The sequence below is a fragment of the Alosa alosa genome, chromosome 4 (assembly GCF_017589495.1).
Source record: "Alosa alosa isolate M-15738 ecotype Scorff River chromosome 4, AALO_Geno_1.1, whole genome shotgun sequence".
Lineage (NCBI taxonomy): Eukaryota > Metazoa > Chordata > Actinopteri > Clupeiformes > Clupeidae > Alosa > Alosa alosa.
In genome coordinates this window covers 13,766,549-13,779,331 of record NC_063192.1, presented here as the reverse complement: position 1 = coordinate 13,779,331, position 12,783 = coordinate 13,766,549, and the positions used below count along the sequence as shown (strand labels likewise).

The 12,783-nt window shown below is 47.6% G+C and overlaps 1 protein-coding gene across 6 annotated transcripts in view; it reads left to right on the top strand.

The window, feature by feature from the left end:
• The window catches only part of LOC125293208 (nuclear receptor coactivator 3-like), a 70,429-nt gene that overhangs the window by 22,641 nt on the left and 35,005 nt on the right, over positions 1 to 12,783 (top strand). For 4 of the 6 annotated variants that reach the window (XM_048240958.1, XM_048240961.1, XM_048240959.1 and 1 more), the window contains exon 2: positions 11,601 to 11,702. The exons of 1 other annotated variant lie outside the window; for it this stretch is intronic. The gene's annotated coding sequence lies outside the window, so the exon portion shown is untranslated. Of the gene's footprint in view, positions 1 to 2,000; positions 2,080 to 11,600; positions 11,703 to 12,783 lie in introns of those variants that run through there. One more of the 6 variants, XM_048240957.1, reaches the window with a different exon arrangement.

Below are 12,783 nucleotides of genomic sequence, written 5' to 3'. Positions count from 1 at the left end.
TTGTTTTTTAAGATTTATAGGATAGCACTGTGAGAACATGGAAGAAATGAGTCTGGAGTGTAGCTTCTGCCTCTCGCTGCACAGCAACAGGGAGAGTGAAGAGAGGTGGATAGTGACGTGTGACATGTGGCTTTTTGGCTGATGGAAAGACCAGGGGTGCCACCGGATTCGGAATTGTCCAAAGACGTTTCACGATGCAGGCTGCCGGATTCGTCACAGAGTCATAGCAGTGGGTGAAATGCCACGTGACAAATGTCACTACTGGTGCCATCTGTGGCTGAGCTGACCTCTGGTATCACCTTCGTATGAATGGATGGCTGGAATTACAAGGACCTCAGTCTTTGAGACTTCAAGCTTAAGGCTGTGTCTCTATCCAAACGATAATATCTCCTAAAAAGCACCATCGAGCTGTTTGGCAGGAAAGGTGCTGATATAGCTCACTGTCCTGGACTGTGCACTGATAAGAATATGACATGGAAGTGGATGATTTTAAGGTTGCGTATACTGAAGAGTTGAAGTGTTGAAGCTTGGGGCACCCACCCCCAGTGAAAAGACTAGTACACTGCCCCTCCGTCCTGGCACATTGGAGAGTTGAGCTGACCAGATATGAGCAAACCAAAAGTGTTTGCTAAGTGCTGCTTAAGAAAACACAGATGGTCAGTAGTAAGGATTACTGTGTGGTCAGCAGTAGGGATTCCTGAACCAATAGGTTGATAGGTTGAAACAGTCACATCATTCCCCCAAATCACTTGTGAATTTGGGAAATACACTCCAGCTTATGGAGTAGGAGTAATCATCAGGAGAATGGACAGCACTCGCTGAAGTTCTAAAGTCTTTGTGTATTGGTCGGTGTCGGCCCGTTAGTTTAATGCTTCAGCAGCTAGAGCACAAAGCTGCTGGGGTATGTAAGGTGTAGGCCTAAGTAGCAACGGTGCATACATATCTTCTGTAGCTGTGCAGAAGGGCTGGCCATATCAGAGCAGTGTGGGCAGCCAGTGGCTGAAGGGATGCATTGATTGACCCTATTACAGTAATTGGGTCTGAGCCGCCTCCTGCCCACCCATCCTGTGTCCACCCCTCCCCATCTACGCACCAGCCCAGCCCTGCCCAGCCCTGTCCCCCTGTCCCCCTCCCCCACCCATCCGCTGCCCATCTCAGAGAGGCATAAACCGTCAGCTGCCCCTCTCCATCCTGTAATTACATTATAAATAGTCACAGCAGAATGTTTGGAAACTGTGTCATTTTCCTGTGGAGGGATATAATTTTCCATTTTTTTTTTTTTTCTTTTAAAATCGTTATCTAACACCCTAAATTACAGTGCACTCCCTCCCTCTCCTTTTCTTTCATTCTTTCTTTCTTTCTTTCTTTCTTTCTCTTGCTCGCTCTCTTTCTCGCTGCCTGTCTGTCTTCCTCGCTCTCGTTCTCTTTTAGTCGCGCGCTCAATCCGTCTGACTTAATATTTAACTCAGCAGGCCGCTCGCTTGCAGCCTGACCCTGTTCCTCCAAGCCCGCTGGAATCAGGTGCTCTATAAAGACGCCTAGCTTAACAGCCCTACCTCTTCTCTCTGGCCGTGTGTGTGTGTGTGTGTGTGTGTGTGTGTGTGTGTGTGTGTGTGTGTGTGTGTGTCTCTTCTTGGGAAACAGTTGGTTTGGCAGACTGATGTCTATATTGCTCAGATAGGTAGTGAGCGGGTGAGCAGCACCTGCCTTTCATGTTGAGGGAGAAGAATGTGTAGAAGCACTCTAGAGAATACTCACTCTCTTCCCTCTTTCTCTTCCATCTACTTTTTTTTCTCCCTCTTTTCTCCGCTACCTTTATCTCATCACTCTCTTTTTTTTTTTTTCCTTCTCTTTGTGTGCTTGTTTGTCAGCCAGACTTGTCAAGAGTGCTTTCATTTCCTTGTGATATGTGGAGAATATTTCTCTTGCCATCTCCTGCCACACACATACCTAGTCGCACAGAGACAAGACAAATGGTCACACATTTAAGCTCACACACACACACACACACACACACACACACACACACACACAGAGAAAGAGGCGTGCTGGTTCCACACACCTTCAGTTCAGTGGGGGGTGAGTGCTGAGGAAAAACACATCCTCACTCCTTCAATCTTATCTCAAGTCTGCTTATGACTCCAGCCAGCACAACTTTGCAGCCAAGTCTCACGCTAAGCACTGCTTCCCCCACCCAGCTCATATTTTTTTAAAAACATCTTCCTTTGTTACTCTTGTTTTTTTTCTCTCTCTTGCACATACACACACACACAAACGCGCGCGCGTGCGTACACACACACACACACACACACACACACACACACACACACACACACACACACACACACACACACACACACACACACACACACACAAACACAAACGTACACACACACACACACACACACACTCACACACACACACACACACACACTCACTGAAACACTGATACTGACACACTCAGTCCTTTTCATTTCCATCCCATCCCATGTCACCCCAATCCCCAGTCACCCTTTCATTCCCTATGCTCTCTCTCTCTCTCTCTCTCTCTCTCTCTCTCTCTCTCTCTCTCTCTCTCTCTCTCTCTCTCTCTCTCTCTCTCTCTCTCTCTCTCTTTTGCAAGGACTGTGAGCTGGCAGTTCCTATTAGACCCGATAATGGCTGTTCCCTCCGTCCTGCAGAAAGTTTTACAGTGCACCTTTAAAAACACTACGTGTTCACACATGCTCCGCACATGTCTGCTGATCTCTCTCTCTCTCTCTCTCTCTCTCTCTCTCTCTCTCTCTCTCTCTCTCTCTCTCTCTCTCTCTCTCTCTCTGTAATATATACACTCACACACAATCGCACTACTCGCACGCACACACAACACACACACACACACTGCACCTCTCATCACAGCTGTGAGTTAACTCTCCTTCCCAGGCTTGCCAAATGGACGAGGCTAGATTCTGGTGGTTTTCCCCTGGGTCCTAGCCCTTTTGTCAGCCCCTCATACACATCATTCAGCCTACAATCAGATAAATCATAATGAATTCTTCACTCACTTGTTAGCCTAGTGTATTTCATTGGCTACATGTTTGCCTAAAGTATTTGCACCTTTCAGACTATATCAAGGGGATAGAAAGCCTAGCCCTTAGGTAATGCTGTTTGTCTGGGAGATGTCTTATACAGTAGGAGCAAGCTTTGAGTGCAGTGAATCTCCATATTGGCCTTTGGATCTCTATCTTTATCAGAACCATGTGCGTTTCTGTTAAAGTATGTGTGCAACATCGAGCCTCAGGGCAGCATCAGCTAATAGATACACACACACACACACACACACACACACACACACACACACACACACACAATTGCACCCTAACTCGTATGCCTTGAATCAGACCGCTATTGATTACATGAAGGTGGGAATGGGCGACGGGTCATGTGTGATGTGTGTTGTGCGGAAAGTGCTGATAGGTGGCCTGTCTCTTCTGATGCTTCAGCTGTGCCTCTCAGGGGAACTGGCCTTTGGGGTGCGGCCGAAATGACCAGCCGTGTTCTGCTATTCCATTAAGAGTGTAGGAGCCAAGAAAGGTCCGCTGACAACGAGAGACGGCACTAGATTATGCACATATTTTTCCACATGCTCATTGTGCGCATGTGAGGGGTGTCTTTTATTATGGAGTTAAAGGGCCAAATCCATGTGTTTTGTGTCTTTGTGTCCTCACTTGATTTGTGCTGTGGGGTGTTGTAATTACAGTTTGGGGGTGTAAATGTCTGTTGGCAGGCGCCAGGCTCAGTGTTTTTTTTCTCCTCAGGATGGCATTGTGGGATGCGCTTCCTGTTTACGTTTGATTCTGGCCGTTTGTGGCCAATACAAAACGGGGCCTGGTGTTTGTACGAGATGCGCTCTCTCGCACGCGAAGCGGAAGGAGGCAGTGCCGTTGGACTGTTGCCCACCACCTCTCTGACAAACCACCCCCAAAAAAAAAAAAAAAAACCTTCAACAACAGGAAGTCATACTGGAGAATCTCTTTCCCTGTCTGGGGCTGTCACTGGACGCGCCCGCACACTGGCTGTCACTCCAAATGTGGGGACGAAGAATGAGTCCGGAAAAGAACTCCGTGGCGGTGGTGGGGGGTTTCGTAGGCGAGGATGAGATCATGTCAGGTGTTGTATTGTCCCCCTAAGGGACTTGATGTGTCTTCATGTGGGTGTTTAGTCATGTCCGTCTGTCAGAACCTCATTTGGAAACGGCGCAACAGGTCGATGTTGAAGGAACCACTTGGCTCCCACTTATGTACTCTTGATATTATTACACATGTCCAGAGTCAGTGTTCTGACCCCACTGTGATCAGCTTCATTGTCATATGAATATGATTGTCTGTACTCAGTTAGGAAATTTGTTTTTTTGCCAAACCTGCTGCATAGATTGTGCCAAATGCTTAGTAATACTATGGGATGCGCTACCTTAAGGTGGCCTGGCCGATTCTATGTCATGGGCCCTCATACATAGCTTTCATATGTGTTATTGTTGAACATACAGACTAGCGGTACATGCTACCACAAGGTATAGATGGGCTCTATAAAGCTAGATATTGTTTTAACAAGCAACTAGGCATAGACCCTTTCCAGCACACACACAAGAGTAGACAACAAAGGTGCACTGTGACTATGTAGAATAAATAAAATATTCCGATTCTTAATCCATACAGATAGTATGAATTGGGTTATATTTCATTTTAAAAGTGATTGAGCCATTGATTGCTTCTCTCCACAATACTGGTAATTTCTTAATGTCTCCCTTAGCTCACTGTTGTGTAGAGTGATGGTCTCCTTTAACCAAGGAGTTCCTAATCAGGCAGGCTTGTTCTTGGGGCTGCAGATGGTTTGTTTATGAGCACCACTGGGCTTTAGCTGGTGCCTCACACCTACGTGTGGTATTTTCCAGTGGCCTATCACTATTGTGTGTGTTTTCTTTTCTTTTTTTCATGTCTCTCCCACACACACACACACACACACAGAGAGAGAGAGGGAGACAGATCCCGTGGAGGGTTTACACTCTGCTGGAAAGTAATGACTCACTGAGAAATGAAACTTATTTTTGGTAATTATTCAAATATCCAGTAACAAACTCTGGCTCTCTTTAACAGCCCCACCCTGCAGGCTTGGATTACAGGCTGAATTTAGGACCACGATTCTCATCCATTTACATACAGGCCTATGTGCTCAGCCTTTCTAATGGTTTTGAAGGTGATCTACTCCTGTTAAATGACACAGCTTGTCTGGCTTGTCTGAGTCTGGCTGTGACGATCATAATGATGCCATAATGGAAGGGTTCTCATTCCCATAGGGCTGATGTCTCCTGTTGAGATGTTTTTCATGCTTGAATATAGGTGTGATTTCTGACTATATATATATATATAGCCTATATTTCTGTTTGTTGGTCATGACCTTTTAAGGGAGAGGGTAGAACCACATGCATCACCTCATGTGAACAGTTTGACACACACACACACACCCCACCCACACACACACACACACAAACACACAAGTATACACATACAGACACACACACATAAAGACTCTCGCACACACACAGACGTGTACCACACACACACAAACACACACACTCACACTCACACTAGCACTAAGTGTACACATACAGACACACACACACATAAAGACCCCCCCCGCACACTGACAGACTTGTACCATGCTCACACACACACACACAGCTGTGGAGTAGTGCTGGCGCTGTGTGTGCACGGCTTTATTAGCCCCAGTGGTCTGCTATGCTAACTGGCAGGCCAGGTGCCAGATTGTGGCTTGGCGCCGACTTTGCATTTTCACTAACTGCTGGTTTTGTTTGAGAGAGTGAAGCTAAGAAAAGTCACAGAAAGTTCAACACAATGTGGCTTTATGTACTCTGTGTGTGTGTGTGTGCGTGTGTGTGTGTGTGTGTGTGTGTGTGTGGGGGGGGTGTGTATATAATATGTCTGTGTGTTTGTGTTGTGTGTTTTTTGTGTATGTGTGAACTGTAGGCTATGTCTTTGTGTGTTTGTCTGGGGGAGGTGTGTGTGTGTGTGTGTGCGCGCGTGCACACTGGAAAACGTAGACGCTGCCTTTGCTGGGTCTCTGCCATTTTCAGCAGAGAGGGGGAAAGAGAGTGAGTCGAGGGAGGGAGGGAGGAGAGAGGGAATGAGGGAGAGAGAGAGTGAGAAAAAACAATGCAGGGTGAGGAAAAGGAGGGATGGAAGCAGGCATGAAGCAGAGTGAGAGAAAGAGAGAGTGAGAGAGAGAATACATGGAAGGTGGTGAGAGAGAAAATGCAAGAGGATGAGTGAGCGAGTGAAGGTGATGCGCAGCTCAGAGGTGGAGAAGAGGAAGGATGGTGTGAAAGTGAGAGAGCGAGGGAGCGGAGTGGAGAGCGGAAGAGTGAGGCTAGAGGATGCCAGAGCCTCTCTGCACGTCTGCACTGCTTCCAGGGAATGCTGTTTTTTCCAGGGAGCCACAGCATTTGCATTGAGTGTGTGTGTGTGTGTGTGTGTGTGTGTGTGTGTGTGTGTGTGTGGCAGTGTGTATGTTTCAGCTACGGAGCTCTACCTTTCTGCAGTCATTCTCTCTCTATATCTCCCTATCTCTCTCTCTCTCTCTCTCTCTCTCTCTCTCTCTCTCTCTCTCTCTCTCTCTCTCTCTCTCTCTCTCTCTTTCTTTCTGTCTCTCTCTCTCTCTCTCTCTCTCTCTCTCTCTCTTTCTTTCTTTCTTTCTGTCTCTCTCTCTCTCTCTCTCTCTCTCTCTCTCTCTCTTTCTGTCTCTCTCTCTTTCTCTCTTTCTTTCTCGTTCCCTCCATCTGTCTCTGTTTGCTGGCACTCTCTGGAGCCTGCTCTTGTCTTTCTGTCTCATGCTGAATGTAGGCACACACACACACACACACACACACACACACACACACACACACACACACACACACGCAATCTCACCTTGTTTGTCAGTGGGGCATCATAATATAGCAGACTCTCACTCTCCCAATTATGGCGCCCATTTGCTGATGGCTGTGGGCCACGTGACACATACCAGCGGTGGGCTCCCTTATCTCTCTCCTTCCCCCAGCATCAGGCGTAATTACCCCACCCACCTACCCCATTACACCCCACGCCTGCCCTGCCCCCCGTGCTGAAATCACTCCCGTTTTCTTGAAGGATTTTAAAGAATGGGACAAGTGCAAGTAGACTAGTGTGAACAATTCAACGAACCTTCTCAAGTTTCAGTGTGCCTCTTCTTCCTCCTCCTCCTCCTCCTCCTCCTCCACCACCACTACACCTCCGTATCTCTCCTGCTTCTCCTCCTCCTCATCTGCTGTCTTTTCCACCTCTCTGATTCTTGCCCTTCTCTCTGCTATCCCTTTCTTTTCTGTCCCTCTCCCCTTTGTTCTTCTCTTCTCTTTTTCCATCTCTTCTCTCCTCTCCTCTCATGCTGTTCAGTTCTTTCCCTTCTCATTAATGGCTGTATTAATGAGAAGATCTTCAGGAGAGACAACTGCTCCATCTTTCGCTCTGTCTCTGTGAAGATGAATGGACTCCCCAGGTATAGAGGTCTGGAGGCAGCATGGTGCTTTTGCACAAGGTGTGAGGGTCTATATCCACAGGTAGCCTCTGGATGACGACGCGTGACTGACCCTCTTCCAAGGCCACAAGAGAGTCATACGCAGATGTCCGAGCCACGACCTGGTCCTAGAAAACTCCTCTGGACGCAGAAAGCCTCCCTTTCATAATGAGCTAGTCCTACTTCATTAGGATCTTTGCTTTAACATGATTATCAGTTCAATTAGCTCATCAATATTCAAGTAGGGCCATGATCGTGCTGTCAGTGCTCCAGCCTAGCGTCAGTAGTCCATACGGTTCATGTGTTGGCTGGGGTGCTGTGTGCTCTGTGCATGAGCCGAGGACTCGCATGGGAGAGAAACCTCCTAAGCAGAAGTTGGCTGATGCCAGTCGTCCTGAAGCCCATAGTTTATGGCGGAACAAGAGGCATTAACAATGACTTTGAAAGCTGGCTTCACATATATGCACACATTGCAAAGTCAGACATTTTTGGGGTTGTTGTTTTAAATCACCCCACCCCACCACCCCCGGGTTTCATATTTTGTCAAATTGGACCCATTTTCCTTTAGTCACAGACATGCTATAAATTCTCTCAGTTTAAGCAGTCCTCTCCCTCCTTCTTTCTCTGTCTCTCCCTCTTTCTTTCTCTGTCTCGCTCTTGTTCGCTCTCCCTCTCCCGGTTTCCAATTAATAGGAAATACATAAGCTAAAGGAGGCTCTTTGTTGGTTTGTGAGGGCCCATACATCAGGCAAACTAGAGCGCCTCTGACAGCTCTCATCTGCTACCAATCACAGGGTGCAGGGAACGGTCACTCGGCTGATGCTCTGTGGCACACACACGCACACACACTCTCACTCTCACTCTCTCTCTCTCTCACACTTATTCACTTGATCACTTACTCACTCACTCGCACACACAAAAAAATAAACACACACACACACACACACACACACACACAGACATCTGATCACACACTCGCGATGCGATGATACATGCGCTCACTCAATCGTCCGCTCACACCCCCAGACACTCACATATGCCCAGACACACTCACAGACTTACACATATGGTCACGGTCACCCACACACATGCTGATTCTCATACGTTCACACATGTACAAGTGTACACACACACACACACACACCAAACATGTGTGCCCACTGACATACTGTACATGTGGGGAATGACAAATGGAACGCCACAATGACTGGGCTATGCTAATAGGCATGCATCCCAGAATAGTCCCCTCCTCTTCACCATGGATACGTCTCCCATGCCCGGCGGGTTCTGGACTTCTCGCCAGCTCCTTCTGGTCTCCCTCTCTCTCACACTCTCACTCTCTCGCTCGCTCGCTCGCTCTCTCTCTTTCTCTCGCTCTCTCTCTCTCACTCACACAGACACACACACACACACACTCTCTCTCCTCTCTTCTCTTCTCTCTGTCTCTTCTCTCTGTCTCTCTCTCTCTCTCTCTTTCTCTCTCTCTTTCTCTCTCTCTCTTCTCCTTTCTCTCTCTGTCTCCTCTCTTCTTCTATCTTTCAACTCTCTTCTCCTCTCGCTCTGTGTCTCTTTCTCACCATCTCTCTTGCCCCTTAAATCACACAACCAAAGTCAAAAAAAAAAAAAAATTCCGCACCGCTCCCCTTCTCTGGCGGATCTCGGAGCCCGTTGTTAAAGTCTTCTCTAAGCTGGCGATAATTTCACATGTCAGCTCTTCGGGCTGCTTTTTTGATTCCAAATGGGAGGTTTTACCCCCGATGATAAATGTTGAATGCCTGTCTTTGGCCGGCATTCTGGGAGTCATGTATCCAGTCGCGCCTTGTTTGGGAGGTGTAGCTCTGGTCAGCTTGAATCGCTCTGGTTGACCGACATGTTCTTTGGTTGTCAGACGGCTTGTCCCAGTGGCTCATCCTCACTGTTTTACTGGGGTGGGGCATATGGCAGCACCAGCAGCAAGAATGGCCACTCGGAAAGCTACAGTGGGCTGCATGATGACTCGTTAATCAAAAATCAGAGAATTTGTACAAATAAAATTAAGATAAACTTCCAGCATTGCTCTGATGGGGATTGTCCAATCTGTATACATATACACACTGTAAAAATACACAGACACAAATACAGACACACAACTAATTTTTACAGAAGAGAAAGTGAGACCAGGCTGATCAGAGAAACACAAACAGGAAGCTGGCCACTCACAACTTCCTGTTATCTTTTGTCTTTTCCCAGAAATATCTGTGGCGCAGGAGTTCAATGCGAGGTCAGGGTACATGCAGGGTGGGTTGTGGGGGCTATTTGGATTTCTCTGCGGTGTGCTGGGGAGCAGCTGGACTCACTGAGTGAGCCATACCATCGTCACATGTTAAAGGGCGGTCCAGAGGAGAAAGAGGGGCGATTTCAACAAAACAATCAAAATGGCGCTGTAGGGGTGGATAACCAGAACCTGGTCAGTGAGCGGACACAGCTTGAGAGGCCAAAAAGTTTCCAGTGTCACAGGTGGAATTGGCCAACGTGTCCTCTGATGTCTGTTTAGTGCAGCTCTACCGGGCCATCACTGGGTGGCCATCGCTCTGTGATGCGACTGATCCAGGTTTGCTCATTTCAGGCCCTACATGTGCTAGCCACTTTCTGCCACACACACACACACACACACACACACACACATGTGCTAGCCACTTTATCTAGCCAGTCTTCCACAGGGACTCTGGATCCTTGGTGTTCTCTGTAACAACCTTCAGATCAAGTTCAGTAATGGGACACCACACACATCTCTTTCAGTGATGTGTGGACGTGGGAGTGATATGGTGGCTGCTTGTTGTAGATCGGTCATTTGGTTGGTGTTAGAATCAGCAGTGGTGCATACGCTGCTTGTTGGCTCTCATTTGCAAGACCACGGGTCCATAGGAACACGCCAGCTCTGTCTGTGTGCTCTCTCGCTCTCTCTCTCTCTCTCTCACTCTCACTCTCACTCTCACTCTCTCTCTCTTGCTGTTTTTCTCCTTTCTTCTTTTGTGTTTTTCTTTCTTTCTCTCTAATGGCTCTTGGCCATCACTACATTCCTCCCTCATCCCAAAGTGTAATGAAAACCAGAGTGTAATGAGAAAACACACACACACACACACACACACTAGCAGCCTTAGGGATGCACAGGACCAGTGTGCAGAGAAGGATGGAGAGGCAGAGAGAGAGAGAGTTGGTGCAGGTTTTTGTGCCCTGGTCTTGATCCTCTGCTATTTGGCCAGAGAGAATGAGGGGTGAAAAAGACCGAATGAGAGGGAGAGAGTGTGTGTGAGAGAGAGAGCCATGCCCTTGGCTGCGGAGCAGGTGCGATGGTCTGAAGTGCTCCCGGCCAGGGCTGCGCAAGGTCGGAGAGCGCAGAGAACAGATGATGGTGTGGTTGGAGAAGAGTCCAGTGAGATTCAGAGAGAGAGAGCGGCTGTTTCCATCTCAAACAACACTTATTTGACTGCCAGTGCATTTGGATGAATATTAGCTGTGTTGTGTTCGATTTGCAGTTTACTAAATATTCTAGTATATACATGAAGGGTGTTTTTTTTTACGCTCCGTTGTACCATGTTTGACTGTAGAGATTGTGATTATATGTGAGATGGGGTGAAGTGTTGTGAGAGCGGTTTTATTTTTAAATCCCCGCTTTGATTGGAGTTCGCACTTCCAATCATTTTGAGAGTTGGAAAGAAGGATCCGACAGCTCCTCTGACTCTCACTCAACACACCAGTGAATAATCACAGAATGAGTTTCCATGCACACACACACACACACACACACACACACACACAGACACTGCTATTCCAGCTCTTGCTGCCTGTTCATCATGAACATGCAGTACTGCTTCCTGGGCTGTCATTAAGGAGTTGTTGATTAATACTGTTGGCTGCTCTGTTATAATATGATGATAATGAACACTCCATGTCAAACTCAAGTACTTATTATCACTCTTTTTTTTCCTGTGTGTGTGTGTGTGTGTGTGTGTGTGTGTGTGTGTGTGTGTGTGTAGCCACAGAAGCTGAGAGTCCCTCGCGGGAGCAGTAAGGATCGTCACCACCGGGGCCTTCTGCTGAGGTGGAATCGGAGCACCTTTTCTCTGCTCTGTCACGAGGTGTGTGCTGATTGGCTAAGGTGGCAGTTGGCATGGTAACAGGCAGCACAGCGTACCTGTGTGTCGGTGTGAGGGAGAGAGAGAATGTGTGTGTGTGTGAGAGAGATGCATGTGTGATGTGTGTACATCCCTGCTGTGGAGTTGTGTCTGCACAGGTTGGATAGTGACTACCTCTTTCTCACACACACACACACACACACATACATACACATACACACACAAACACACTCTCCCCGCAATCCCACACATATACCACTACCATACATCCATACTGGTCATGGCTCACTAATGGTAAGAAGCTTGGAATCCCAATCAGAGGCTGACCCATTCCTATACTTTAACCACTACTGTAGTTACATGACTATCCCTTTGAACTCTCTCTCTCTCTCTCCACAGTTTCAGGCCCTACATGTGCTAGCCACTTTCTGCCACACACACACACACACACACACACACACACACACATGTGCTAGCCACTTTATCTAGCCAGTCTTCCACAGTTACTACTGTGGTCACTCAAAAACGCTTCTGGGAAACACGAGTCAGATCTCAGAGTTGCTATGTCCACCCTAGTTCACTCACAGCCACATGCTGACGTTTGCAGTGGAGGTGGGCATTAGAGTCAGGCGACTAAACCATCACTAGAAAATATGTCACACACTCTCACACACTCTCACACACACACACACACTCTTTTCATATGCCATCACCGCACACCCTGTCTTCTCTCACATGGTCATCCATCCATGGTCGGGTGTTCATGTCTGCACAGGTGAGTGTGTCTCACGGAAGTCTAAAATACGATACAGCTGTCTTGGTTAAGACGGCTCTGTCACCCCGTGTCCACTCAATTGTACCCTCAATCATTTACAGACAATGCATTCCTCCCACACAGATGTTAATATGCATATAGGTGTGTGTGTGTGTGTGTGTGTGTGTGTGTGTGAATGAGTCAGAGACAGGCACTGAGGTATTAGAAGCCATCAGGGATGCGAGGTGATCGTCTCCATGGTGAAACCCTTCATCGCGGCGGTGTTTACCTCACGCGCGTCTGTAGGGAGACGGATATTAGTGGCCAACA